This window comes from Microcaecilia unicolor, chromosome 2 (genome assembly GCF_901765095.1).
Source record: "Microcaecilia unicolor chromosome 2, aMicUni1.1, whole genome shotgun sequence".
In the NCBI taxonomy this organism is placed as follows: Eukaryota; Metazoa; Chordata; class Amphibia; order Gymnophiona; family Siphonopidae; genus Microcaecilia; species Microcaecilia unicolor.
Window position 1 is genome coordinate 199036821 of NC_044032.1, and position 14274 is coordinate 199051094.

The following is a 14274-nucleotide window of genomic DNA, read 5'->3' on the forward strand; positions in this document are numbered from 1 at the left end:
CCAGGTCATCTGCTACTACAAATTTCCTTTTTCAGAGCATGAAATATCCACGTTGCCAACAGCAAGGGAATATCCATCAAAATCATCACAATGAGGGTAGTAAGAGCATGCCATAGTACTCCTCTAGCAATCTCAACAGCATCACCTCTTTCTGGGCTCCCTCGAGTGTCCCCTGATCTACCATTGTAGTGGCTCTAGAAACAACTCTCACTCAACCACAGCCAGATAACTGCTACTTCCCCCACCAACCTGCACACTTTACGTGACACTATAATGTTCTCTTCAGTTCCGGTGGATCACAAAGCAACAAAAAAAAAAACCCAGCATATTCAAGCTAGGAATATGCATTAAATCGCATAATGAACTGCACATCAACCCACAGTCTGCTCAAATAATACTACTTTACGTTGCTTGCGAACGGCTACCAGAAGACAATTCCGCACTCCTGCTGTTAAATTTCACTGCCTCAGAAAGAAAGGCATCATTGCCATTATAGACTGCATGACCTCTGAGGGCTTCCCTCCACAGAGGGTAGAGGAGAGCTATCAGTCCTCTGCAGGACATAAGGCCCAACTCTGCAGCTCCAGCATCCAACTCTCACAATGCTCTAACTCCAGTTGCTGCCCTGGGAGTGTACCAGTTCAAACCCAGCACATGTTTACTACCTGCTGGAGACAGTTCAGCTGCACCATCCTGTAACTGTTGTCTTATGTTTTGCTTTTACAGTTTAATTCCATTATGCATGTTCTTTTTGTACCTCACCAAGAATTTTAGATAATGCGGGTTATGAATTTGAAAATGAATAAAAAAAATAAATCCTCCTTATAGGCTGGAAGTTTTCATTTGTCAGTCTCCAGCCACTGGCAGGGAGGCATTAAAACCATACATCTGACTGTTCTAGCTAGATAAGCCATGCAGAAAGATTTCTCCCCCTCATACAGCACACTATTAAGCTACGGATTTTGTTACCAGAGAACATGTCAAAGGCACCTAACACAGTAAGATTCAAAAACCGATTTGAACAAGTTCCTGATGGAAATGGCCATAAAAGATTACAAGCCATATCAACATCGGAGCCATTGTTCGCCACTGGAAGTGAGCTACAAGAAATATGTCTTACATCTGCCAGGTACTTCTAACCTGGTCTGGCCACATTCACACAGGCTGATGGGCTCGATGGACCTTGGTCTGCCTCAGCACAACTTTTAACTTGTTATATTTGTATGTGTTCTGTTTCCATACAGTCCACTCCATGCTTCCAGAAACAGTATGAAAAGCAGGTGTGCAGGTTTCCCCAGCATCGACTTCAGTGCCGAGGAAAACCGTAGAAACTATTATAAAGAATAAAATTATGGGACAGAGTCAGCACGGGTTCAGCCAAGGGAAGTCTTGCCTCACCAATCTCAATCATTTTTTTGAAGGCGTAAATAAGCATGTGGATAAAGGTGAGCCGGTTGATGTGTAGGGTATCTGGATTTTTACAAAGCGTCTGACAAAGTTCCTCACGAAAGACTCCTGAGAAAATTTAAAAGTCATGGGATAAGATGCAATGTCCTTCTATGGATTAGGAATTGGTTATTGGACAGAAAACAAAGGGTAGAGTTAAATGGCCATTTTTCTCAACAAAGGAGGGTGAATAGTGGAGTGCCGCAGGGATCTGTACTGGGACAGGTACTATTTAACATATTTATAGATGATCTAGAAAATGGAACCACAAGTGAGGTGATTAAATTTTGCAGAGGACTCAAACTATTCAAAGTTGTCAAAACACATGCAGTTTGTGAAAAACTGCAGAAGATGAAGGAAACTGGAAGACTGGGCATCCAAATGGCAGATTTAGTTTAATGTGGACAAATCTAAAGTGATGCACGTTGAGAAGAATAATCAAAAGCATAGTTACCTTGATACTGGGGTCCACCTTAAGAGTCAGCAGTGTGCAGCAGTGGCCTAAAAAGCAAACAGTATGCTAGGAATTAAGAAAGGGATACAGAGTAAAACCAATGCCTCTGTATCGCTCCATGGTATCACCTCAACTTGAATATTGCATTCAATTCTGTTCGTTGTATCTCAAAAAAGATATAGCAGAATTAGGAAAGGTTCAAAGAATGATAAAGGGGACGGAACTCCTCCCATATGAGGAAAGGCTAAAGAGGTTAGGGCTTTTTAGCTTGGAAAATATGCAGCTGAGGTGGGGATATGATTGAGGTCAATGAAGAAGTGAATCGATTTTATACTCTTTCAAAAAAGTACAAAGACCAGGGAAACTCAATGAAATTACATGGAAATACTTTTAAAACAGAGTTAGGAAATATTTTTTCACTGAAAGAACATTTAAGCTCTGACACTCGCTGCCAGAGGTAACAGCGGTGGATTTAAAAAAAGGTTTGGCCAAGTTCCTGGAGGAAAAATCCATAGTCTGTTATTGAGATGGACATGGGGGAAGCCACTACAGGCTGCAGCTGGAGTATGCAGGCAACGTGATGAAGCAGCTGGGGGATGATCTGTGGAGACACGTGGAAGACAAAGAGGATCCTTCTGCGCCCCACTTGCGAGTTCATCGCAGTGCACCAGGGTGCCAAAACACACAGTTTGGGAAATGCTTGCTCTATCCTACAGTTAAAATGCAGCAGAACTATCTGTTGCTAGCAGGGACAACACTATGGCAGAAGCATTCCCAGGTCATAGGTGTGACTCCTGTGAACGATTGGTGAAAAAGAAGCGAATGTAAAATGTTTAGAATAAAAAGCGGAGAAATAAATTGAGATGAATGCTGTCTCCACCCCATAACCTAGAAGCTCCTATGAAGGCCTTGATGTATGGCAACTTTTTGTGAAAGCCTTGCTGGCCTAGCGATTGGGTGCTGGGTTAATAACAGCAAGGCTGTGGGGGTTCAGTTCCCACTGTCTCTTTTTAAGAGGAAATACTTTTTCACTCAAAGAATAGTTAAGCTCAGGAATGCATTGCAAGAGAATATGGTAACAGCAGTTAGCGTATCTGGGTAAAAGGTTTGGACAAGTTCCTGGAAGAAAAGTCCATAGTCTTATTGAGATGGACATGGGGAAAGCCACTGCTTGCCCTGGTATTGATAGCATGGAATGTTTCTACTAAATGGGTTTCTGCTAGGTACTGGATTAGCCACTGTTGGAAGCAGGATACTGGGCTAGATGGACAATTGGTCTGACCCTGCATAGCTATTCTAATGTTCTTAAGTTCTCCGTGGTCTCACAGATCGAAAACAAAGAAATTAAACTGTCCTTAAGTTATAAAAATACCCCTTCCCCAGATCTGTGATTTGTATAGGTACAAATGGATCTTTAATGCCTGTAAAGCTGGGAGTACATGCAGTAAACCTCAGCGTACTTTTTTCAGAGAAGGTACTAGAGCTGCAATCCGATTTGAAGTGTGCCACAGTGTTACAAAGTCATCTCTTTCCTGAAAAAATTAGAACTTACAAAAAAACCCTAAGCAAAACTCAGGCCTCTATGAAACTCAGGCCTCTATGAACTTATGCTTTTAAATGATTACCAAGATATAAGCATTTGCAATGGATTCCCACATGAACAAGGAGCAGCTTTGCAGTTCACTTACTGCTACAAAGCCAGATTGTTTTGAGAGTCAACCTATTCTTCTGCCATCCCATTTTGAGGATCTTCTCTTTATTGCGACTATCACCAGGGAAAAGTCTTGGTCAGTGGAACACTGCATCCAAAAAGGAAATGAAGTACATAAGTGTTTCCATAAAGGGACATCAAGGGACGCATCCAGTTTCCAATAGTTACCAATCCAAGTACATGGTGTTTAATCTTCTGCCCTCCCCAACCCAACAGAATGTTCCACACACTAGTACAGTTAGGGAGAGAAGAATTGAAGGCCACGCAGAGATGAGAAAATATTCCCTTTATTACTTACCAAGCAAGAAAACAAACTATGTTTCTTTTCTCATGAGAGAGTTACAACAAAGCTGCACAGGAGTGCTATCTCCGAGTGCTTCTCTAATTTTGTCTTACCCACTATCATTTTTTTATACTCTTCTACCATTACACAGCTCAAACATTTCTCTAGCATTAGTTTTGACCACAATGTAGATAGTTATTAGTTTCGACCACACTTGATCAAGATTATTGGACAGGGCTAAAGCAAAATCATACTGACTAGCATGGTCCTTTTCGCCAGCAACCATTTATCTATGTTCCATACCTGAAAACAGAAAAAGCCCCTAAACCACATTCTGTAGTAAACACCTTGCAGGGACAATTGCTTCATGTTCTTTCTGCAAGCCTGTCACCAGAACTCACGAGCCTCTGGGTAACACAGAGGCCATAATTATTAGGTCTGACAGCTTCAGGCCTCTCGGCCTGGTTTTGGAAAGGCCTATGTAGGTTCATTATTTACTTTGGCAAAATCCCCAAACAGTACAATTCATTTTATGCTGATTATCCTAGAAAAAAAAAAGCAATGGAATTTCCCCGTCCATCTTCATAATGGCTTGTGGACTTTTCATTTAGGAAGCTATCCAAACCTTTTTTAAACCCCAACAACTGCTTTTACCACATTCTCAGGCAATGAAATCCAAGGGTTTAATTACACATAGAGTGAAGAAATACTTCCTTCAATTTGTTTTAAATTTACTACTTTGTAGCTTCTTTGCTTGCCCAATAGTCCTAGTATTTTTGGAAAGAGTAAACAAGCGATTCACGTCTACCCTTTCCACTACACTCATTATTATATAGACCTCTATCATATCTCCCCCTTAGCCATCTTTTCTCCAAGTAGAAGAGCCCTAGCCACTTTAGCCTTTCCTCATAGGGAAGTCATCCCATCTCCTTTATCATTTTTGTCACCATTCTCTATATCTTTTTTTAATTCCACTGTATCCTTTTTGAGACTAGGTGACCAGAATTACACAGTATTCGAGGTGTAATGTATCGAACCATGGAGCGATACAAAGGCATTATAACGTCTTCATTTTTGTTTTCCATTCCTTTCCCAATAATACCTAATATTCTATTTGCCTTTTTAGCTGCCGCCGCACACTGAGCAAAGGGTTTCAATGTATCATCAACGACGACACCTAGATCCCTTTCTTGGTTGGTGACTCCTAATGTGGAACCTTGCATCACATAGCTATAGTTCAGGCTCCTCTTTCCCACATACATCACTTTGCACTTGCTCACATTAAATGTCATATACCATTTGGATGCCCAGTATCCCAGTATCGTTAAAGGTCCTCTTGTAATTTTTCATAATCCTCTTTTTGCAGACTAATAAAAAAATGAAAGAAGAGGAACAGTAGGAAAAGAACTAAGACCCAGAGCTTCTAGAACTTACTTCCATTCAAGGCACCATAGTGACACGTCCTTTACCAACCAGGGCTGTATAGTCTGTACATCAAACCTTCAAGTGATTATTTTCCTACTGACCAACCCCAACTCCTACTATATATAGTAAATCTAAATGAAATTTTATTATAGAAACATAGCATATTTTTATGTACAAAATATATTTGAAGTTTGAACAATAGCCCCTGGTTCATAAATTTATGGAGACGCCCCTTCCTACATGTCAGACCTGATAGATCTGCCAGAAAGAAATAATAAAAGTTCATCACGCACCTTCTTAAACCTCCATTATCCCAAATGTAGAGGACTTAAGTACAAATCAATACATGCGTCTAGCTTCACAAACATCTGCACACAACTGTGAATTGTCGACCACCCTGAGAACAACACATGACCTGATGACCTTCCGAAAGTTATTGAAGACTTACAAAAAAAGATCCCCCATAAGAATCTGACACCTAAACTTCACCAGATACATTTATAACGGCCATTTTCTAATTTATTTTAATTTACACCCTAATTATTGAACATTATATTTTGTCCTGATATCATTATGTTATATCTATTTATCCACTTATTATATATAATTTTATTATGCACCTTATCTGCAACAATGCTGATATTCTTACTCCATAAATATGATTACCATGTTATATTTCTTGCACCTTTATCTGTTATCTATATTCTGATTTTCTTATTCCATCAACGTGATTGTTGTTGTATTTATTGTATGCCACATTGAGCCTGCAAATGGGAGGGAAAATGTAGGATATAAATGCAGCAAATAAATAAAAAACCTGAACAGAAAAGTGTTTTAAAAAGTTACCATAAGTTTTTATTTTGAAGCTGGAATCCAAGTTGGTATATTTTTACTGACTCAACAGCGCTGTTAGCAACTGCTCAGTATCTTGTCCTTCCCATGCTCCCTCTCTTTTGTGTCCCTATTGCAGGGCCTCTCTTTCTGTTCCATCATCATGTGCCCGGTCCTCTCCCCATCTCCTGCCACATTCACTTTTCTCTACTTGTTTCCCTTCCTCGGGGGGGGGGGGGGGGGGGGGGGGGGGAGATTTATGCTTCCGCTGCCTCCTCCTGGTTCACAGTTTAATCGAACAGGACAGAATAGCATTACACAGCTCAATGCACTACTTCGACCCAAGTGGTAGGAAGAGGGACAGGAGGAATGAAGTGATACCACCCTTCTGCCACAGTGGTCTAGCAGGTAGAGCAGCACAGTAGGAATCGGTAAAGTCAGGGTTCACAGACTGTATCTTACATCAACATTCCATGTTGGGCCCTATTTACAAGCAGCTTGGGTAAAAGGGACCCGGCGATGGCATCAGCGCACAGGTTTGCCACGTGCCAAGCCCCCCCCCCCCTTTTATCGCCACAAGAAAATTCCGAGCAGGGATGGAAATGGCTATGCGGCAAGTGAAAAACCTGTCACGTGGCTATTTCACAGGGGATCCCTTACCATCACCACACGCTACCCTGGCTGTAACGGTAAGGACTCCCACGTTATCCTGGCTCTAATTGGGCAGCACACGGTGCTGCTCAATTACTGCCGGGTAAGCCCTTGGTGCAAAAAATATTTTAAAAAATCCAACACGCCAGAAATAGCATGCGTTGGGAGCAAGCACTAACACTGGGTTTCTGCCAGAGCCCGGCAGTAGTGCCAGATTAGTTCATGACAAAGCAGTAGTACGGGTACCGCCACTCTGTAAAAGAGGCCCTTAGTATTTTTAATTCCCCCCCACCCCTAAACACAGTACAGAAGAAACCCTTTTTAGGCTGGCCCCTTAAACAGTAGAAGCCCTCTTGAATGGAATGAATTACCTATTGTACCTAATTTTTAGCTTGCCTTGAACACATGTTAATTAAATTTAATATCTGTTTTCCCATGTTTGTGGTCCTTATAGAGGTACCATGGAAGTCCAGGGGGTACCAACAATGGGCCTGATATATCAGAAGGTCTTCACCATTGTTCATCCAACAAGAAATATTTAATGAATACATCTAACCACAGCACAATACAGCTTTCTAATTTCACTTAATATGGGTAGGGGGCTGGGGGCCTTGGCAACTGTCAGAAGCAACCACTAGACTGCATTTAATAAAATGGAGAAGAAAAACTGGAAAGAAAGGAAAAAGAAAAAGTCAGGAACATAAGAACGTCAAAAGAAAAAATAAGAAATGTTATAAAACGAAAAACCTAAAGACTTCCTAACTTCTTAGAAAGGAGCATAATCTTTCTATATGAATGAAAAAAAAAAAACAAACAAACACTTTTCCCATCCTGATTTTGCCAAATACATATATGATACACTGAAAGCCAATTAAATTAGATGAACCTGAAACCTTTAAGAAAAGCAAACGAAACATTAAATTAATGCATTCCTAAAATACAAATTAAAATAGAAAAGCATATGGACTGAATGTAAAAGAAACAAATGGCACGTGATCCATGTGACTCGTGAAATTGATGTTACATGGTAGCCAGAACAATGAACAGCAGACAAAACGGATGAAAGGTACCATCCTAAGGGCCTTTATTTACCATTCTGCATCTATGGCCAACAATAAAGCCCAGCAAAACAGGGACACAAGCCCATAAAGAGTCAGATTTGATATACCGCCTTTTTGTAGTACAAAGTGGTTTATATATATTATATACAGATATAACATCATTCTAATAAAAAGGGGGTCCATTAATTCTGGTGCTCCTGTTCTTTGGATGCGATGTCTGAAGTTGAACCTCGCTGAAATTGGGTAGGCTAGATGAGCCTTGTGCTTCTTACCTACCTTTGCAATAAAAGATTGTTTCCGTAGCTGTGGAATGTATTAGAAGATGTGATCCAGGCTACTAGCACAGCTCAGTTTAAAAATGGTCTGGAAAAATTTCTGGAGAAGCAGCACATTAAGGAACAAATGCAAGAAAAAGAGTACCACAATTAGAGCGCCAGGATGATGCACTCTAAGCACAAATTGTGTAATAGCAGTTCTGCGCAGAACTGCTGTTACAGAATACTGGCCTAAGCCTGCAGCTTCACGCCTATCTTTAGGCACCAGCATTTACACCAAATCAAAGACTGGTGGCAGTACTCACATCCATTGGCAGTTAGGCGCATAACTACTCATTCTTTAACCTGTGTGCCAAACTCCTAGGGAGAGGCATGGGCGGTTCAGGAGCATTCTTTGTCCACAATCCCCTAAACATTGCTCACAATTTTTAGAATAGCAACTAAGGACAATTGCACATGTAAATGCTAATTTGTGCTAACACCAATTTAAGCCAACTGGTTCTTAATTGAAGATTAACAGCCAATTATTTCATTAGGTTGCACATACAACTGCCTTTATTCTATAACTTCAGCACACAAATTTGCATACTAGGCATAAAAACGGACACACAAGTTTATAGAATCCAGGGATTTGCCAAGCAAGCTTGAAAAATGCCACTTGATGTCCTCTTTAGATCCATGGAGACCTATGTGAACCTCCTTGGTTCACAAAGTTTGAAGGCAGTCAAGCAAATTAACCCCCTCCCCCCCATGTCACGCTAGAGGCTGCAATGCGCTAATGCCAGAACACCCCATTCATTTGAATGGGCTGTGTCAGCGCTGCCACACAGCTTAATAAACGGGCGGGAGGGGGTTAATTATGTTACTACACAAGACGTGCAGAAAACATCATATTGGATGATATTTACAAACCTTTACCAACTTCAGCTTCAAACAAAAAAAGAAAAAAAAAAAAAAAGAAAAACTTACATTACAATATATAGAAAGTATCATTTTATATACACATATTTTTCTGGCCTCTTACTTTGGATCCAGTACAAAAAAATTGTAAAGCCTAATATCGGTAGGAGTCAAAATTGGAGTCAGACAGTAGAAAACATTGGAGTCAAAATCAGAGGTTGTGTATCAACTCCATGGCCTTGGTTTTCAGCCTCATATGCTGAGCAAATAAAAGAGAATACACACTTCTGAAAAGATATTGTAGACCCAAGCCCATAGAACATTAAATAAAACTATACTAGCTCACTCAACTATACAGAAAAAAAGTCAGATGAATTTAGTTTGACAGAAAGGTGTCATCTAGAACTTATTTGCGCCTACTATTTCATAAACGCTTTCTGAAGAAAATATAATGCAATACAATTCAAAAGACAATGAATTAAATTAATGATCCTATGTGGGTATTTGGCCACTAGGAGGTGCTCAACATGGCATTTGAGGAAGCTGGTTCTGCAGCAACAAATGCCTCGATGAATACCAGCACTTTCCACATCTAGAATGCTCTGTGCATGCAAGCACCTGAGCCTTAATCACAACATAGGAGCCAACTTTTCAAAATTATTGGGGGTGCTAAGCACAATGGAAATAACCCCTCCCTGGACACATACAAGGAATTTTCTCAATATTGGTCGTGCTCAAGCACCCCCAGAGTCGGCTCCTATGAATCACTGCAAAGATCTAAAGGAAAGGTCCACCAGTCCTTTAAAAATCAGTCGTGGCTGCAATTATACAATACCTTCTAGACCTAAAGCATAACTACCAGCCATACTTTGGAGGAGGGGGGGTGATGCTGACAAACATCCCTCCCAGTTAGCTGCTATGGGTACAGTTATCAACGCAATTCGCAGCACCAAGTCTCTATCACAAGCCACATCCTAAAAATGAACGCATGCACCAAATTATTATGCAAGTGCAGGTATGAAACAAGCCCTCTCATCTTACGGTATGTTTTGAAGCATCATCCCCCTCACCCTAAAACAGCAAACACATGTTAAAAAAATAATCTGAACGCTTCCTATTCACTGAAGCAGAAAGGCCTTCCAAACTACGCGGAAAAAAAAATCACAAATCAGAACACCGCATGAGAACATTAAACGGAAGGAGCCTTACCCTTGAAATTCCGTCATACATTCGGAAAAAGGTGGCGATTGCTCAGAGTGAAGGTGGAATGGTACTTCCCTCTTCTGTGTTTGTTTGGGAGGGGGGGGGGAGGGACGGAAGGTTGGATTTTGAAGGAATGGGAATTGGGAAACGGGTGTGTATACAAATCTGATGAGAAGAATACTAGCACACCACCAAACAAAGCGATCGAGTGTTCCAAGCAAGAAAAGAACCAGGGAGCCAGGAGAGACGAAACCCTTAACAGATCCAGTCAGCCATGTTGTGTGTTGATCCCAGTATTTACAAACCTGATGCAAAGACTGCGCTTCAGTCTGAGGTTTGGGGAAGAGGGGGGGTGGGGAAAGAGACAGAGGGGGAGGGGAAGGCAACAGACAAAGGATCCCAAAGCTTCAGACACAGAGCTGAGCGCCGTGCGCGCTCCCGGCTCCAGCGCCAGACTCTGCAACGCACAGCTAAGAGGGAGTTGGGGGGCCTTACAGATAATAGATCCTCAACCTGATTGCATACAAACAACTCCTTGCCCCATCCTCTCCAATGATTACATACGCTGCTGTGGAGGTGGGGGCCAGAGCTCCGCGCGGAACAATCTCGCGGAACAGGAGGGAAAGAACGTAAGAACGTTCCCGGTCAAAAGACGGGGAGAAAAGCAGTACCCAGTAGTTTACTGGTCGGTCAACAGAGGGCGCCATAGAGCAGGCCCGCAACAACTGCAGAAGCAGCAACAAGCATCACAACACACTCACATCACTGTCCATACACTGGAACCTACTGCATCCACCCTCCCTCCCTTTTGCAATAGAGCCAAGAAACCCACCCTTCTTTCTTTTGTCTCCTGTCTTACCTGTATCGACTACTGCGACCAAGGAAGCGCAGAGCATTGCCACTGTAGCTACCACCTTCTTCTCCTCCTCACCTCTATGCGGTCTTCTTTCCCACTAGACTAGTCGTACTCCAACTTCCCAGCGCACCCACTTTTGCTGAATACTCCAAGACCCCTTCCAGTTCCCGAACGCTTGCCCTTCTTTACAAGTACATTCTTTATTTCACTCTGCTGCACTGTTCATCCCACCGGGAACCAGACGAAGGCCTCGCCTTCCTGCTAAATAATGGGCCGCCAGCACCAGGTCGCCTCCAGCCCCCCCACTACACGCACTCCGCCGAGTCCGCCCCCTTCCGGAGAGTCAGTCCACCCGAGCCTCCCCTCCTCCACTGTCTGGGCTGCACAAGGCGCCTGCGCCCTGCTCTCGGAGAACTGCGGCAGGAGCGCTGCGCCGTGAGTGCGCATGCGCCCGGGCTTCGTTACTGCTACGTCTGCTTGTATGTTTTTGTTACCTCACTGCAGCCCTAAAGCGCGAGAACGCGCTCCCTGCTTTTGTTCTGGACTGCAGCGTTCTGAGGAGTTCTTTTGGTTCTAGTCTTCGTTCTGTCGTGTCCTTCGCCTGCACGAATCTCGATGTGTCTACCGACAGCGTTCCCCTTTTGAAAAGTTTTGCGCCGAACGCAGGGAAGACAGGAACTTCAGTATTAATAATAGCTAGAAGGCTTCAAGCCGTTTAAGAAGAGCGAGTATTTTTTTCCCTAGAGGTGAAAATGAACTCATATGGGTTAATCTAAATGATTGTGCTAAGTGGTCCAGCAAAATGTGTTCTTTGTGGAAAGTTTGCAAAATGAACGATCGGCTCGTATCGATGAAGATTACAAGGAGAGCGTGTTCTTTTGGAGTAAATGTTATGTGGATTGTATCCTGTGGTTGAAAAGAAGCCCATGAAAAAGTCAAATAACATTTGTTAGTTTTAATAACATGCAATTTTGAAGAGAGATGAAAGCTTCTGTCGTGCTGATTAATGTTTTCCATGGTTTTATTCCTGGCGTACAGAGCTTCGTAAATACCATTTTGACTGTTAACTGAAAGGTTTGTCTTAGAAAACTAGATGTCATTTACGGGTGAACGTATTTAAATTACAACATACAGCTTTTTTTAAGTCAGAAGCTATTTTCACATTTGTATGGTGAGTGCTTTACTTTTAAATAGGAAGAAGGGGGTAGACCAATGTAGTTCCAAACGAAGTGGTTTATTTATGACACGCAATTGTTATTTTGGCGATTTGAACGATTGCGGTACCAGCGATCCACTCAGTAGCAACTTAGATGCTGTAGTGTGGATATATTTAAAATCTTGTTATTCTGCAGTCAGTAAGCTAGTGCTGGGCAGACTTCTACGGTCTGTGTCCTGATCGTGGCTGGACAAATTTGGATGGACTGGAGTGCAACTTCAATGACAACTTTAGAAGTTGGAGAACAAGAACAATGCAGCTTATGGTCTATACCCTGAAAATGGCAAAGACAAATCAAGATCAGGTATATATATGAAATATCACATCATACCTTATGCTAGGAGTTTATCATGTTGGGCAGGTTGGATGGACCAAACAGATCTTTATCTGCCATCATCTACTATGTTATGTTACTACCTCTAGTTTAAATTTATATAATTGACTCCTGAAGCAGGCACATGTGGCGCTGAAATGCAGTTTTCTGGTGAGCCAACTTTACCCAATTTTAATAATCCACATGTTTTAGAACTACATTGGTCTACCCCCTCCGTTGTCTTTATGTTTTTGTTTGTTGCTGTTGTTAAGGGGTTTGCTTCTGCATTTTTTTTCTGTGTGTGTTACGTTTAAATAGAACCTTTACACGGTGAATGTTTTTCTTAAATAGGAGAGCTGGTTTCATCTTTGCACTTGTTGCCTTGTCCATAGGTTGCTGATGCAGAGTAGTCCACAATTCGTAACTGTCTTAAAATAAGTAAAATTGCAACTCAAGTTTTATAAAAAGACAGCATGATGTGGAAGTAAATATGTCGGTTAGCAGATACTAAAATTTGTTATTGCATTTCCTTTCCTAGTCGATGTTGCTGTATTGTAAACCACCTAGCAGCGCTTTGTGTAATAGGTGGTATAGCAAGCAATTTCAAAGAAAAATACAATAAAAAATGATCATACTGGAATTTTAATTGAAAGGTGCTGATTCGGGGCTGCAAAATGAAACACAATATTGGATTTGCATGTGTTCGTATTTCCAGACAGTGAGAGAAGTCACAGGTGGTAAAAGAAGCGTATCTTCTGGCATGAGCAAGTTCTCTAAAAATACAGCTGAAATGGTATATGCTTTTATAGGCCTAAAACTAACAAGCCATGCTAACTAAGCTAAATGGGTGATTTTTGGAGATAGTTCAAATGCCCCCAACTTCTATCATGTAGGTCCCAAGTGGCACACTACATAGTTTCTTAGACCATCTCTGTTACTACCTTCAGGTTTTCTGTTGTTCTTATCACAGAAGAACAGACATAATGTTTTAGGTCTTTTTACCACCACCCCAAATTATTATGTACCAGCTACCCACAATTTGCAGTGATAAAAGACCAAGGCCACGTATGAGAAAAGCAATTTTTATTACTTACCAAATACAGATACAATTAATAGTTTCTCACGGGAGAACAGCTCTGCTACACGTAAGTACTACCTGAAACTGTCACTCCAAAGTAAAGGTCTGATACAGCTGCTTATATACTAAAATTGACAAGCTAACAATTCATTTGCTTCTGCAAGTTATTTTCCACTTTTGCTGGGTACTCTCCACAGAGGAACACAGGGAGGAATACCGGATGAAACTGAAAGAAGCCAAGAGAGAGGTACGCCTGGCGAAGGCGCAAGCGGAAGAACAAACGGCTAGAAATGTAAGGAGGGGTGAGAAAAATTTCTTCAGGTATATTAGTGAAAGGAGAATGACTAAAAAGGGAATTGTGAGACTAAAAGATACTGCGAACCGCTATATAGATAATGATGAAGAAAAAGCCAATTTGCTAAATAGATACTTCTGTTTTCACTGAAGAAAATCCCGGAGAAGGACCACGAGGGACTAGCAAAAGTACATTTGAGAATGGAGTGGATAAAGCACTGTTACAGAAAAGAGTGTGTATGAACAACTTGGAAATCTAAAGGTGGATAAAGCCATG

The 14274-nt window shown here is 41.6% G+C and overlaps 1 protein-coding gene across 1 annotated transcript in view; it reads right to left on the reverse strand.

Moving 5' to 3' along the window:
* Positions 1-12512, reverse strand: part of SPIN1 (spindlin 1) — a gene marked incomplete in the record, with an annotated part of 155803 nt that extends 143291 nt beyond the window's left edge. Inside the window, 1 exon segment of the mRNA XM_030193618.1 lies at positions 11591-12512.
* Between the last annotated feature and the right edge of the window lie 1762 nt (positions 12513-14274).